The sequence below is a fragment of the Medicago sativa genome, chromosome 8, assembly GCF_051527215.1.
Source record: "Medicago sativa cultivar Bolivia chromosome 8, Bolivia_mono, whole genome shotgun sequence".
NCBI lineage: Eukaryota > Viridiplantae > Streptophyta > Magnoliopsida > Fabales > Fabaceae > Medicago > Medicago sativa.
In genome coordinates, this window is record NC_140756.1 from 32077964 (window position 1) to 32090058 (window position 12095).

The window sequence follows — 12095 nt, forward strand, 5'->3', positions numbered from 1 at the left end:
CGTATATAAATCCTTTCACATGATCTACAACAAAGGTAGATAGTAACTGCAATTTAGTATCTATTCCTTTCAGGTGAACAAACTTCTGAATCAGACAGATAGTTGAATGCCTCTCTACTTGATTTATATCATTTTGCCTTTCAGTTTCAACGTATATAAATCATTTCACATGATCTACAGCAAAGGCAGATATTAACTGCAATTTAGTATCGAGTCCTTTCATGTGAATTATACGCACTTTTAAAAACTTGTTTTAAAGGAGAGATGTTCAAATTACGGAATATTACCATTCTTAGTAAATTTGAGAATGAAGTTCGCATAATCCAAATATTTGTGATGCATGGTTTAAGGCATGGGGTTCAGTAACGTATTTTGTAAAAAAATTGTTCCGAAGGAAAAATGAACAAATTAATGAATATTGCACAAAAATTAAAAAACTTTATCAAAATATTTATGAAAGCTTTATCAAGAGCAGGAAAACATCATAAATTACATAATAGTTAAAATTATAAAAGTGAGCGCTACTGTCATAGAGTTGCCAAAAAGGGGTTAACACCAATATTTACATGACACAAAATGAACGAAAGAAACACATTAAACTCTTTAGCGTCTTGTGTAGGAACTTGGTTATTAATATTTTGACCGTTAAAAAATAAAAAATCTCTTTGACGTCAAAAAAGTAATATCAACTGAGCAATATTCAGTCTCTTCACATATGCTTAGTAATATTCAGTCTGGAAGATTACATTGAAATGATAGATGGTAAAATGACGGATAATTGTGAATCATTGTAATATGTCAAAATATAAACCTTAAAAACCATGAACCATCAACTTAGTTTTAAATAGTTAAAAATAAAAAATTGTAAAATAGTTAAAAGTTCTTAAAAATATAAAAATTGGAAAATAGTTAAAAAAATTGGTGAGGTAGCACTCAACCAAGCAACACTAAAAAAATTATATGCATTAGCGTAACAAAAAAACAAACAGACGGACATAAAATATTACTCTAAACGTTAATGTGTGTATATATTCGCGAGGTTGAAGAAAGGAGATAAAAATATTTGGGATCATTAAATGACAGCGTGAATAAAAATATTTGTGAGATTGTGATGATTAAACGATATTGAAATTAAATATATAAGTGATAAAAAGATAATAAAATTCCTTTGAAAAAAAGGTAATAAAATTAAATGGAATCTCCTTAAAAAATTAATGGAACGGTTAAAAAAAATAAAGTTAAATGGAAGAAAAAAACATATTGAAATATAATATTAAAAAATAAAGAAAAAGTTCCTGGCGTGAGTTGAAAAGAGGTTCTTGTGAAATAAATTGTCAAGAAGTAGTTTTTTAAAGTAACATTCAACAGCTTCTGGTCAAAGCTCATTCCATTCAATTTTATGCGTTCAAAAAAAGTACTTTTTTTAGTAAGTACTTAATTGATATTGTATTCGGCCTAACTTCTCCTTCAAAATGTAGAGAAGTTTTAAAAAAAGTCGGGTCAAACGATACCTTAATCTCCCACAACAGCAATGTAGAAACAATTGAATTTGGGAGGAAAAATTGAAAAATAGTTAAAAATATAAAAATTGGAAAATAATTAAATTTTATTAAAAATATAAAAATAAGAAAATAATTAAAAAAATTGGTTAGGGGCAAAAATGGAAATTCATAGGCCAAACCTTAAAAAAAAAAAAACCACTTCCAATAATTGAATTACCAAAATGCCCCTCATAGGGGCAAATTGGTAATTTCAACGGACATTTCCTTTCTTATATATATAAGTAGAAGACAATTTAAATTTATTTCATCATTTGCTATAAAACTAGCTTATGTAACTTTACACATAAGTGCTAAACATGATAAGTGCTTGTGCTATAAGCTCTAAATAAGCTGTTTATCCAAACAGGCCCTAAATGAATAGTTCTCTAAAATTTGATACAGCATAGGAATTTCAACATTGAATAACACCAAGACAAAATCTAGGTTGTAAAGGAATGAATTAAACTAGAAACAAAAGTGACAATTCGTCGAATGTTTCACATAGACAAATTCACTTTCACTGCAATTCAAAGAAATTCATACTAATTCAAACAAATTTGACTACTAGTTTGATTGAAGGTAAAACGATTCGAAAAAAAGACACATAAAAGATGAAATTGAGGTGAAATTACAAAAATTAGGGTTCTTACCGAAAAACACAAATCAGAAAATTGGAGAACAAATCATTTCAATCAGAAAAGCCGATAAGGTGGTGGAAATCCGTGCGAGCGACGGTGACTGTGGTGATCGGAGCAAGTAACGGCGTCGGTGCGATCGGTGATGCGGTGGTGATTGGTGATGTGGTGGAGATGGACATTGGAATTCGCGATGTTCGTTTCTGAGATAATGGGTTTGTTTTTTTATTTCTAAACCAAAAATTTTTTTGACCCCTTATAAAAACGATTTTTGGCAGTAAGTTGTTTAAAAATAAAAAAAAAAAAAGCTAATATCAGTTAAATGGTAGCAAATTATTTTTATATTAACTACGCTTACATTTCCTAGCATAGTTATGGTAGCATATCATGGATTTTCTTGTAGTGTTTGTAATAATTGAATTTCCACTTCTAATTTGTAGTTCTCAGTATCTTCTAATTTCCAAAACAAGACCTTACTTCAATAATATTAATGGTTGGTAGACCAACATTTGATTTTATTGTTTTTATAATGGAATCTAAATCTATATTCTGTGTGTTTTCCAATCTTTTTGGTAGAATATGGTTACTCTGAATCTGAATCGAATTTAAAGAAAAACTGTTTTGGTCTTTCTGCAATGCTTTATTTATCGTTGTTCCAAAAAGTTCATTGAATGTTAATGTTTTCCTTTTCTATTTATTGAAGCAGGACCAAATTCAAATGTATCGATGCAGGAGAATGTTTATCAACGGGTAACTACTAAAAATTTTCCGAAAATTTCATCAACTACGATACTCCTTATCACCCTTACTTTATGAAGTTGATATTTTACTTAAGGCATGGTGCACAAATGTTGTTTAGAAACATCGACTTTTTTCCCATTATTATAGAGTTATCTTTAACAAGAGTTTGCAATAATGTTATGTCACTTTCTTATTGCAGCTCCAATTTCTGAAAAACAAATATTTTTCTGACGTCCATCCAATTTACCAAAGGCTTTGTAGAAGGATTCAGGTTTGTGAACTTTTCATTCAGATTATGATTCTAGAAACTTCAGGTTCTAATTACTACTAATTTTTCCTATTTATATAAAGTTTCTTCAGGCTGGTCAAATTTTAAACCCAGGAGAATTGGACTTAGCAAAAGACAATAAGAGTACAATGGAATACATATTTTCACTATTTCGAATGAGTAAAAGTGAGATCACTCCTGGTACGATGGTTCAATCTATCAAAGTAGATACATATTTACAAGACCTTTTAAAGATGAACCCGCCGCCCAAGAAAAAGTCACCTGACGTGCAACCAAATCTAGAATCTGTTGACCCGTTAAATTCTACATTTTTTCTAACGGTAATATTCGAAATGTAACTTTCACCAATTTCCAGAAGTATTTGAAACAAGGAAACATCATTTGCCAATACAAATTTCTTTGCAGAACAATACGTTTTTACATGGTAACCAAGCAGGATTACAAATTGCCAGTTCACAAAGCAATATTAGAAATCAACGGTCGATCTTAGGAACTGGCAATGCTGTACAACACCATACACACCTTACACCACAAGAACCTCAAACATCTGGTGCAAGTATCAATGCTACAAGGTTTTCAACAACGGAAGCAGTTGGTTTGAACACAAACACTCATAGGATTATAAATCAGATGCCAGTCGTACAAGGTAACCAAGCAGGATTACAAATTGCTAGTTCACAAAGCAATATTTTTATCTTAGGCTCTGGAAGTACTGTTCAACAGCATACATACCATAGAGCACAAGCAACTCAAACATCTCGTGCAAGTATCAATCCTCCAAGGATTTCAGCAACGGAAGCATTTGGCTTGAACACCAACACACATGGGATTATAAATCAAACGCCGATCGTACAAGGTAACCCTTAGTTCACTCTTTTCTGTGAAATTTTAAATTACCTTTTGTATTATTTACATCAGACATAGGATTATAAATCAAACGCCGATCGTACAAGGTAACCCTTAGTTTACTCTTCTCTGTAAAATTTTAAATTACCTTTTATATTATTTACATCAGAGAGACTTCTAGCAAATATTTATTTACTTCATATTTTTATCTTAGGCTCTAGCAGTACTGTTCAACAACATACATACCTTACACCACAACCAACACAAATATCTGGTGCAAGTTTCATTGCTCCAAGGATTTCAGAAACAGAATCATTTTGTTTGAACACCAACACACATGGGATTATAAATCAAACGCCGATCGTACAAGGTAAACCTTAGCTCAATTTTTTTTGTAGAATTTTAAATTACATTTTATATTATTTACATCAGAGAGACTACTATAAAATATTTATTTACTTTATATTTTTATCTTAGGCTCTAGCAGTACTGTTCAACAGCATAGATACCTTGCACCAGAAACAACTCAAACATCTGGTTCAAGGATCAGTGCTCCGAGGATTTCAGCAACGGAAGCATTTGGTTTGAACACCAACACTCAGAGGATTTCAGAAACTCAAACATCTGGTGCAAGTATCAATGCTCCAAGGATTCCAGCAACGGAAACATTTGGTTTGAACACCAGCACTCCAAGGATTTCTCCTTCTGCGTTGGTTAAAGATCAAGTTTATCGAAAAGCTGCACCCGGTTCTGATGAGCAAAGTCATGCAGTGCAGAGACTTATTAAAGCGGTGTGCCTAAAGTTTTGCATGCTCCTCTTTTGGTTTTTCATTGATTCATAAAATTTGTCTGTGGATACGTAGTAATCTCTATGATTCTGATATTATTTTCAGCTTACACCCATTTCGCCTGAAGCTTTGAGTGCAGATGTTGTTGATATTAAAGAGGTGGTTCATTTGAATGATGCATTACATATTAAAGAGGAAAAATTGTTTAATGAACTACCAGAGATGTCGGATGAACTAGTACTACCAGATTTTATTAATGAACTACCAGAGATGTCTCTCGCCACTGTAGTGTTTAATTTGCATTTCATATTGATGCATGTTCATTAGCTAGCACAGGCGACAGTTTCAATCAGTTGACTGAAGCTATGGAATCTAACTTGAATGAATTCATATTTAAAGCAAAGTGTCCTCAACTATTGGTAAATTTCTTCCACGATAAAAAACTACAACAAACTATACCATTATTTATTTTTCACTTTTCTTACAAGAATATCAATGTCACATTTTTTTTTTTAATAGCATATCACTGTCACATTGTTAACTCTAGGAGGTAAATCAGATTTTTTTAGAAGAAGCAAGAGATATAAACAATCGGTTATTCGATTGTGAGGTTGTTATTGAAAAGGGAAATGTTAAAAGTGCGCTTGGAGCAGCTACTAAAATAAGTGAAAAGGATTATCTGTTAATATCCTTTTCAATGCAGTGACTATCAATCAGGACCTCGTAACTCTTTTCACTTCTGATAAAAAGGTTAATGCATTTTTTATACTATTTTGAACAATTTTTATCAATTACTTTGAATTAATTTAATCTCGTTGAGTATGTTTATGGGATCTTCAGTGATTGATCAAACCACTGCGGTTGCTGATTCCTGCTTGCTATCCATCTTCCTCTCTTGTGATACTTGACAAATTGCCATTGAAAGTCAGGTTAGAGACTATGATTGTATTCTCTTGCAATTATAATTTTGAGTACCTACCAAGTTATTTTGTTTACTTGGAGAATCTGCTCTAAGTAAACTATTTGCTTCCTATATTAGTTAGTTAGTTAGTGTCAAAAAAATTTCCTACTATAGATACAAGAATGCTTCTTTTTCAGGATAATAAAACAATGCAATATTGATATGTATTGAATTAGATAAGAAATAGATGTTACATGTTAGTCATATGATACATAATACAAGTGTGCAAGTAAATGTTAGGTTTTAATTATATTCAAGCTATGTGGTTTGTGCTTTTAACCAAACAAGAGTTTTCTTAATCTTTCGATTGTCTATCTTTTGTGACTTTTTCTTTTACAGTGACAACCTGAGAGATCTGTTTGAGAGAGCGAAAGGAAAGTTGAGACTTAATCTGCAGAGCTTGAATAAACCATGGTTGATCAAGGATATTTCTAGAGAATGGGAACGTTGTGCTCGAGAAGCCATCCTTGATTACGCACATGCTAATGGTGGTGGAACTTTTACCTCATTGTATGGTGGTTGGGTGGTTTGTAAATGATTCATTCTGGTTTGTGGTGTTTGTAAATTGAAGGATGATGCACAGTAATAAGTTTGATGAGAACTTGAATTTTATTGTTGTTGTTATTTTAATTAATTAGTGTTCATAGTCATGTTTCGGGTCATAGTAATGGAAAAGATTGTAAACTATGATCACATACATTTAGAACCTCACGTGAAGGTATGAACAAAATAATATTCTTTGATAATTTTCTTTTGTACAAATGGTTAAGGATCTAGCTAGACTTGAATTGTCCCTCTTGTATGGGAAAGAGTTCAAATCTCCTTGAATCCACTAAAATCTCCATGTAGATGCTTGGATATGTTTGGCCTAATAGAGTAAAGGAACAAATCAAGATTTTTGAGATTTTTTCCCGAGTTGAAGAGTTTATGAATTTTGGGTTGATAAACTAGAGTTAAAAAATGAAGGATGAAAATTTCTCGTTTTGTATTTTTAAAAACATGCTTAAATACTCTTTGGCCCCTTAACTTAATTTCGAGGTTCAAGTTGATCGCATTATCTTGGTTTTGAATATATTTTCTTTGTCATTTCAAAAAAATAAGAAATTAGGGGGAAATATTTTATTAAAAATTATAATAAAATCATATTGTGTTTAGAAGCATATGTATACCTTTTTGGCAAATGAATCTTTAACATTTTGTTCATCATATGTTACCTTTTTACATCCTATTGGACGACCTTTAGGTGTGAAAAAAAAACAAAAGTTCCAGTTAGGGAAACGGAGGAGAGTGAATAGAACTAAATTTGACAGGAAAGAGTTAACGCAAGCACAAAGATATGTCCTTTCTAACTGTGATGCGGTTTCTCCATATATAGAGTAGGAGACAAATCATATTTCATTTCCACTGTCATAATTTTTACTGGGCACCTGGAACTTCTCAAGAGACAAAATCAAAAGCAGAGATTGTGACAACTTGAAATTGACAAACAACATGGTCAAAAATTTACTGAGTGGTTTAAACAAAGGGTAAGGATTAAATAATTGAAAAAATTTCAAGTTTAGTGACTAATTTTATATTTTTCACTGGTTATGCAATTAATGATTTTAGATTCCACGCAAAAGGGGGGGGGAGAGAGAGAGAGAGAGAGAGAGAGAGAGAGAGAGAGAGAGAGAGGTATTTGAAAACACAAAATAGTGGACTAGTTAAGACAAATGACAAAAGCACAATGGAAGGGTTGTTAGAAGATGGCACTAGCTATAGTTAGAAACTATTTGAGTTTGTTCCCCCAATAAATGATGTAACGCGAGAAATGATAAAATCTAATTTGAATGAAAAATGGAGACAATGAAAGGATGATTTAAAGGCAGCTGGATTTGGCTCAAGTAAAACAATAGAAGAAGTTGTATCTACATTACATGATGTGAGGGTTGACGAAGTTCAATATCGTAAGTTGGTTGAACATTGGTTCTCTGAAAAAGCACAACTAAGTCATACATATTATAAGTAATACACTAAAATGTGTATTATTACGACTAATATTTTATACCAATTGTAGAAAGTGAGAGCAATCAATAAACAAAATTGGTCTAAGTATCACAATGTATATTGTATAGAAACAAAAAGTCTCCCAAAGTTTATCGATGAAAAGGTTTGATTTTTTTATTTTTTTATTGGATGAGTTGTTTTTAAAAACAATAAACATATAACATGTTTGTTTGGTTTTTAAATGAAAAAGGGAAATGGAGTGATGCCTGGACGACAAGATATTTACATTGAAACTTGCACATGTAAAGATGGGTCAGTTGTCAACGAAAAAGTTGCAAGAATAATTGTAAGTATCTAACAGTTTTGGAATGTAGGATGATTCTTCGTGTTTTAGGTTTGCTTGGATGTTTAAGTGCATAATGATTCTCTGTTTCGCAGAATTTTGAATTGAATGCTTGTAATACCATTTGAAAGTATGATATCTTGTTGCTGTTTGATTTAATGTAGTGCCGAATATATATATTTGTGTATGTGATATCTGAGATTTCGAACTAGAAAATAATAGCAATGGTAGCGTAATAATGCTTTGGTGAGATATGGAAAACTAGGAGTGAATAGAGTATTGTTTGTTGTGTGGCTTGTAAAATATAGTTTAGGTGCTTTAGCATGTTAGCAACAGGATCAACAGATTAAATGCTTGAGTAAACACTTTTGCCACTATACTTTTCCTTCTGCTTGTATTTTGATAGCAACACCAGGATACTCTCGTGCCTTTTCATGCTTGATTGCCAATTGTTTTTAATTCTGTTTTATGTTTCAGTAAGAACTAAAAAAACATAGTAATGAGGCTGGAACATCTCAATTAACCCAAAACAAGTAGGATTCTATGTCTTGGAAGGATGACATATTTTCTAAAATACAAAGAGCTACAAAGAAGGGGCGTGTGTGATGTATGGGACAATTACCTAAATCTATAAAATCAAATGTTTATTTGTCTGAAAACAAAGAGCAACGTGATAGAGTTAAGACTATCGAGGGCTTGTAGTCAATTTTCTAGAGAAGATGTGAATGAGATAATACAAAGCTGTTAGAGAGCTACATCCAAAATTTAATAATCTTTGTATAAAAATATAAGTTGCATCATTGATTTAAGAGAAATGCATATTGGTGCGAATAACGGTTAAACGAAATTTGACGAACACCCACCACCCCATGTATTCCACTAAATGTGAGTGTTATTATTATTATTTATTATTTAAAAAAGTAATTTTAACCTAATCCATCAGTGAATTCCGGAACATGGCATTTATATTATTACTTTTTTATGAAAATAATGCTATTTTTATGTTTGAGTTACACAATTAGTTGAATTCGTTGAATTTAGCATTACTCTTGATTTAATACTAATCTTTATCTGCAATTTTCTATTTTGTAATATAGGTTACTGATGTTTCTAGTGTTCCTAACCCTTTCAATTCCCATGGTCCAAGCAATAATGAAGATAATATAAATGGTATTAAATTAATTCTCACTAAAGTTGTTAATATTTTCTTTGTTTTCTAGGAGTGATATTGTCAATGGAGTGATATTCTATAATGTTCCTGTCTTTCATAGACCTAAAAAGATTTCTTCAGCTAGTATTTAAGTCCACATTCATCACAATATCACATTACATTCTAGCAGGACAGTCTTATAGATTTTTGTGATTCTTACCAAGAAGTATATTTGTTTGGATCGTTGGAAAATACTTGTTCGCTTTTACCTAAAAAAAATTAGATTTGGTATTTGTTGAAGAAAAAAAAAGTAAATTGAATCCAATTTGTGTCTCAATGGTTTTTGCGTGTATAATCAGATAGCCTACATATCTCTTGAACCAGATAGGACCACCGTGCGTGACAAAAGTCTCCCTCAAGAGATTTAAGACTGTTGCATTCTCAAGTGTTCTGATGTCTCAAGTAAAGAGAAAGAGAATCCACATTAAGGTTGGAAATATCTATAACTAACAATGCACATGGTAGAAGTAAGTATTTTGCATAAAATTCCACTGTATTCTACCAACATTGAGACTTTAAAAGGATAAGTCGTGTAAAACATAAAAGCACAACGTCAGAACAATGAAACCAAGTAACAAGATGGTGCAAACTAAATGAGTAATAAATGGTTCCTCAAAAGTCATGTCATATATCTCTTAATTAGTGCAAGTTGTTGCAATCTCAAATACAGTCGAGAAATAAATGGTTATAACTTATAATAAGCATAAAATCAACAATAGAACAATTACACTATATGAAAAATTTATGACCACATAAATTGATCAGTTTATAGATAGAAAGAACCATCAAAATAAATGAAATTGAGAAAGCAAAATTCATATGATCAAACAGTTTTTTATTTCAGCATGAGCATTTGACAAGCCACTTTAAGTACAAAGTAGAATCCTAAAAGTCATGTCATATATCTCTTGGGAGAAATGGATGAAAAGAAATTAACAATATCTTCATCCAATTGGAAGAATACTTTCTATATGGAATAGTATGGAACAACTCTCTGCTCTAACACCAATCTCCTCAATCATCCTGGTACTTAAGTTAAACCAACATAGTTCGCCGTCTTTTTTTTCTAAATAGTATATTGACATTCTTCCCCGCTCCAATAGGGTACTCAAGGCAAGTGAAGGTTTCAACAACAAAGAGTTTAGTCCATGATTCTATTACACCGGGTTCACCCAAAATTGAAATGTGATACGTAGATGTCTCTTCATAATTTGAGATGAATGCAATGGACCCATTCAATATCATTAAGTTTCTCCATACCAAAAAATTATAAGAACCATCATCGATGTATGAGGGTATGGCTGTTGTCATGAAAGATTCATTGCTGAAGTCAAATGACAACAAAATTATATGTGGACTTCTTTGATCCAACCAATGAGACATCCCATCCATGTACACTTCTTCAGTCCCTGTATAAGTTGGAGGCATATGATCCATATCAATTTTTCTCCAAGAGTTTTTGCGTAGGCTATATATAACCCAAAATGAAACACTTGAGTTAGGATCATCAAATGGTCTACAAGTTGTGAATCGAATCACCTTAAAGTCATCTTTAACGCCGTCATAACCAACAAGATATTGAATGTGATTAACATACGACCGATGATCTATAGAGAAAACAGGACTTGAAGGAATTGTCTTGAGTTCGTTGGTAGTTGGATTCCATAAGGTAAGTTTCTCAATTCCATAGTAGTAAGAATGGAGACAAAGAGTGCCATTAACACTCGCTGAACCCAAAATTTCAAAACTAGAGGCATCCTCATCCAAGTCATATGGTGGGTCATCATTGTCCTCTTGAACAGGTTGTTTGTCATTCCCCTCCACTTTCGGCCAATCTAATTTAACTCTATTCTCAAACCTTTCACCAGAAAGAAAATACAAAATATGTTCTTGACGTCTTGTCAGATTTAGGAGAAGAGACATATCATGATAATAAGAATTGTCCTTTGATAAGAAATTATTGTGGTGCATAGTCATGAAATGATGGTTGTCAAATAAGAGAGACCATGACTTACGTGCGCATCCAAATCGTTTCAAAGATTTGATGGGAAGTTTTGACAGAACATGGAAGGCAATATCATCGGGTATATATTTGCTAACCTCAACTTTTGTTAGAGTCATCAACAAAATCTCCATCATCTCCAACAAAAAACGTAAATTGAAGGAGCAATAATCAATAATATATTTGGATACAACATTCAATTACAGATCATCCACAAACCAAAATTATTCAATCATATATAAGAAATCAAAACCCTCTAATTGCCCAACAAAAAAAATAAAAATTCCAAGTTTATATACATCATCAATTTAAAAACAATATCTATCAGCTTCCCCATCAAAAATAAAAAATCCATCAAAATAACAGAAAATCATTTCACACACATTTGATCAGATCAATAAAACCCTTGATAAAATCATGAACCTTAACAATTAAATTATAAAATAAAATATTAAAAGTATAAGATCAGATTTAAATTTAATTCTCTTGAAAAAAAAAGTTTAATTATATCAATTAAAAATATCAACAACAAAAAAAACACACACACACACAAGTTAAAAATGCTCAACTAAAACTATGAACTTCAAAAAAACCAAAAATCATTTCACACAAATTCTATCAACAAAATCATTCAAATTAACAAATTGATAAATTCATGAACACTAACACTAAAAAAATAATTATCCGTTAATAATTGAAGCAACACCTAAATAGATTTTGAAAAAAAATGAATTAATTATTTGAATCAAATTG

General features: G+C 31.5%; 3 pseudogenes; 2 read left to right on the top strand and 1 right to left on the bottom strand.

Moving 5' to 3' along the window:
• The first annotated feature begins 2902 nt into the window (after positions 1–2902).
• LOC146898474 (mediator of RNA polymerase II transcription subunit 15a-like) lies at positions 2903–6466 on the top strand (annotated as a pseudogene).
• A 2-nt stretch (positions 6467–6468) lies between these two features.
• Positions 6469–8878, top strand: LOC146898475 (uncharacterized; annotated as a pseudogene).
• Positions 8879–10284: 1406 nt separating this feature from the next.
• Positions 10285–11875, bottom strand: LOC146898476 (F-box protein CPR1-like; annotated as a pseudogene).
• Positions 11876–12095: the final 220 nt, after the last annotated feature.